Source organism: Lottia gigantea (genome assembly GCF_000327385.1).
Source record: "Lottia gigantea unplaced genomic scaffold LOTGIsca_10, whole genome shotgun sequence".
Taxonomy (NCBI): domain Eukaryota; kingdom Metazoa; phylum Mollusca; class Gastropoda; family Lottiidae; genus Lottia; species Lottia gigantea.
In genome coordinates, this window is record NW_008706747.1 from 1,135,212 (window position 1) to 1,140,323 (window position 5,112).

A 5,112-nucleotide genomic window follows, 5' to 3' on the forward strand; every position below is an offset into this window, starting at 1 on the left:
TGGCTTGAGCTGTCTTGTGTATTATCGGGTCGTGTAATTATTCATTAGGACGAATGTTGATTAATTTTGTTGGAGAGGGGACGTTAATATTCGTCTTTGATGAAAGTCAGCCTGAAGCGCCCAACCTTAACTATATAAATTTCAGGGCTTTGTCTCAAAAGCTGTGTTTGGTTACAATTAAAATTGATTTGACGCCTCATTGGCTGAATCGTATGATGACGTAAAGAAGGTCCATGCGTTCAGGTTAAATTACATGAGAGGTGAATATTCGTCTTGGACGACAAGTTAGCCTAAAGCCTCCGACCTAACATATATCAATTTAAGGTCAGAAAATCGGCTTTGTCTCGCAAGCTGTGATTGGTTACTGTCCAAATTGATTTGATGCCTCATTGGCTGAATTATATGATGACGTATAACGGTCCCCGTGTTTAGACATCGTAAATCTAGCGTCCAATCACGTGTGCTAGGCTTTGCACGTTAAAACCTCTTGTCTATAAGCTAATTTCGTTTTTCTAGCAGAATGTCCCTTATTGCGCACTACTTGATGTTGACCGAGTTACCTCAGTTTCATTCCCTTAGGTCAAAGATCATGGCGAAAAAAATTACATACAACACCATTTCATTTCTATTTCATTGAATTTGATTAATGTTCTTTTCCCAATAGATTCTGTTAATTAACGCAATAAGGTACAAAAATATTGACGTAAAACTCCATTTCATTACGTAAATCATCAAATTCCAATCCTCAGAGATGTAACACAGTGACCGACAATGTCCACCACCACGAGCCCACGAGATAAGAAATAATAACGCAACTAGTGATGCAAAATATTGAAGTTTAGTGATTCCTGTCAACCATCACGAATGCCTAAACTAAGAAGTTATTAAGAACATAAATATTCATACAGGATACTGACGAATATAGGTTAGGCTACTTTTCAGTCTATTTAAAAGGAGACAAAACACTCCTTCGATTTTTTTTGTATTAGATTTTATCTTTAATATAGCAACTTCAGTTAGGGTCTAACGACAGCCCTCTTGAACGTTCGTAAAATTAACCTTTTGACCTCACTCGATGACGTCTGCTTTATCCAATGTTCCTTTGAAGAGTCATCAGCTTATTGATCAAGGGTGAAATGTACAAAACTCGTATACCTTTGTGGGCGCAAACAGAACAAGAGTACAAAAGACATTTAAACTGTAATTACAATAAGAAGTGGGTCTTTGAAGTGGAAAGGATTCGGTTAGAGTCTTCTTGATATGAGATAATCTTTGACTTCTGAAGGTTGAAATGATATTTGTCACGTCTGAGCTGGGCTTAGTATGAATGATTCCAGATTGGGACGTTCGACCAACGTCCTATTGTAACAACTCTCCAAACTCCAAAGCAAAGTTCAACGTTTCAGTGCTAGGCTAGGTTGACATTAATTGAGAGCTATACTTTGATAATGTTTCGTTTTGTTAAATCTGTGATTCCATAATATTAACGTCACTAGTCATTTTTCGAATAATGATTCGTTTTGAATTATCCTCGATTTTATAACTTAAACATGACATGACTGGCATCAACTGGTTTTGATAATGTTTCGGTTTTCTAAAAAAACAACACTGACGTCACAAATCTTTTTTTCAAAATTTTTAATATTTCGTTTTGAAAAATTATTGATTTTGTAATTTAAACATCATAACGTCAAATAGTTGATTTCATAATATAAACGTCACCTAATGTTTTCTTAAAGTTTTGATTTCGAGGAAGAGATACGGGTGACCCAGCTTTAACTTCACTGAAACGTGAAACCACCCTCCCCCACCAACCTGCATATCTGTGGATAAGATCGGGCCCTTAAGATAATGATTCTTAACAACGTCACTGATTACAAAATTCTCAAAGACCCTACATGTATTTAAAAAACCTGGCAAAATCATATAGCGAGTCAGCTATATCTTGCCAATCCCAGCAAAATACCTTAGAATTTATACTCGTCTCGGGAGAATAGAAAGTCCATTCAGTTTGGTCTTGGACAGTAAAAGCCTGGAAATAGTTCCATTGTCAGGAATAAATCTTGATGGAATTAAGTGACAGGCAACACAGTTTCCCTTCAAGACAAACAGGATATTGCTTTCCTTGGAATCGAGACGGGCCAATTTGTCCGTTTCTAGGTCACAAGGTCAATTTAACATTATGTATCTAAGCGTCTGGCTACACCAAAGGTGCTAAGAGTCTTCACTAACTAGCCCCCCTGATCTACCTAGTCTGTACATTTCTACACATTTGATTCATTGAAACAAAATATTTGCGAGGGTGATCCCATAGAAACCACCAATATAGTAAGCTAACCATTATTAAATGAACCGCGATCGTTGATTGTTTACATTGCGAGTCCTCAGTATTTTGATCCAACGATCGGTATTCCATTCACTAAGTTTGATTGGTTGAGAAGTCGGTTTTCGACCAATCAAATTCATCGAGATGAAATATTGTTGCAAAGATTCTATCGGTTGTTAGCCAGTTTCAGACAGATTCTAAAAGTTGTCATATAGCCTCCTTAATACGTAACTTCGACACGTATTGGTCAAAATGAACATTGACGTCAGCAACACAAATATTATTCAACAATGGCGACCAGATTATATATTTGTATCAAAGGTTTAATGAGAGCTTAAGTCGTACTGCCGTTTGTACAGCAAGGTGGCATTTGGAAGACTAGACCGAAACATCTGCCTCTATTCCAGCCTCTGATAGATATTTTGAAAGACAATAGCTCTCAGAAGCTGGAATAAAAACAGATGTTTTGGACTATTTGGAGACTTGACGTGACAATAAATGGGTGTGTTCGATCACTGTACTTTTATAGACATAAATAGGACTAGGTAAACATATTCATCTCTTGGAAAGTTTGTCTGGCCATCCACTGACATTTGTCTGGAACGGATCGGTTCGATCATTTGTCTTTCGCTTGCTCTTTGATAGACTCGTCTGTGTGAAGAACAACGAGTTTGTGGACATAAGAAGACTAGATTAATCTTGTCTAGGATATGACGTTTCGATCAGTTTCCCTTTCTGAATACCAGGGCTACAAACTAGATTGTTTACACATGTGTACTTTCGATTCACATTCACGATCTTACACTTCAATTACAGACGTATGCTATGATTAGGCTGGCGGATGTATGTTACATTTGATACACGTATGTTTACGTTACGTTGACTGATACTGGCATGCATTTGTTGAAATTGATATGACACGAATTACTTGCTATGGTTCCGATTTGTACGAACTCTCCCAAAGGTACAGGCCGGGGATGACAAAGCTGTAGGCCCTGAATTAGTGGTCACTCTTTGTCAGATGAATATTTTCCATTTTTAAAGTTTGGTCTGTTTTAAAGAATTGACCGGTGGAATGGACCCACACAGTAGAACACTGTGCAAAACAATGCTGAACGCACAAACGTTCGAAATTTTAGGACTGACGGACTATAGTGCAATTTGTTTTTATAGGCATGTAATTTATGTGACCATGTAGCTGTTTTACTGTCTGACAAAAGTAACTTACCCAACTGGAACATTTTGAACTTTTGAATCTGCTCAAAAACATTGGCCACTTTTCAAGATTACATTCACGTTGAACAAAATACCACAACATCGACAGTTCACAATCTGAAAGTTCACACACCGAACCGACCAGTTTTATCACAAGTTCAATGCTATTATAACACACATAGCTCATTGTCATGTAGACATAGTTCTTCCAACCGTTGCTTCCTTTGGGATACCTCGGCACTTTGGTTATAATCTATAGAGAGTTCACACCATTTAATCAACTTCACAAAATACTTTTAAGATTATATGCCCGTGTCTATGCTTTCGGAACATCACTTTTATACACCAACAATATGAAATTTTAAAATTCCAACACTCGCGATTTGTAGAAAAAAAATATCACTTCTTTGCATAGTATTGAGAACCCTTGATGTCAACTTGCGATTGCGGTTTTCAACTCTGCCATGCTTGCACCTCACATAGTGCAAGAGATCACATAGTTAAGATTTGTTTATTTTTCATTTTTGTACCGTTCATTTTGATGAAAAGTTTAGTCAAAGTGATAAACAGGTTGCTTTACATACACAGTGGACCTGACCCAATTAATCAAACCACGTGTTCTTAGCACGTGCAAATTATGACTTGACGGTTGTCGGTATTTTCCGTCATTATACAACGGAATGTTACGGTTATTAAGTCGGTTTTCAAGGAGGATTGATAGCATTTGGCTCAACATTCGCCAATGTTCGTTAGTTTCCGTGAGTTGGTAAGTAGCAGCATTCTAGTTCCGAAGTTGATACGATTGGAAATGATGCGAGTATGCTAACTATAAACATAATTCTCTGAATGGACAATTTGGCAGACTTGTATAGTCAAGTCAAGATAGTTTGTTTATTTTCGTTTTTTTTTTATCTTTCTATCCAAAAATTAAGTAGACTGCTCATATCTACATTTTACTTTGGACCCGAATGTGCTAAGATATCTTTGCACGACTTTACGGGCTAGGATACACGCACTGGATAAATAGGACTACGGATGGGATTTGACTTCGGCCCCAAGTTCGTGTTCCAATACGTTACTTTATTCTTGGTCAGTAGTTCAACTGGATCAGTTGGAACCCGTGGACTTATGTAGATTCTTAACATGTTCTCCTGCATTCTAAAACCAGCTGTAAGTCAATTTAATGCCTCTATTCCCCCTGGGCCCCCAGATCATTCTTTCACTATGTAAAATGATAAAAATTTTATGGTGGTGGGGGGGGGGGGGGGTGTAATTGGGCCACTGCTCTTTACCTCAGTGAAATTCTTTGTATTTTATTGCATGGTGAAGGATATCGAATTTGATTTAGGATAACGAGAACATTAAACAATGTAACAAAACAGATTTAACGACCTTATTGAGAAAAATCAATATGGCCGCCATGAAAAACAAGCAGACGACAATAACGTTTCTGCTTCAAGTTTCTTTAATTGGAGGATTATTTCGGAATCTGACGTCATTACAGCTTTAATGGCATAATCAACACAATTTACCCTCCAAAAAAAATCTTAAAGATCTGTTTCTTTTTCGAT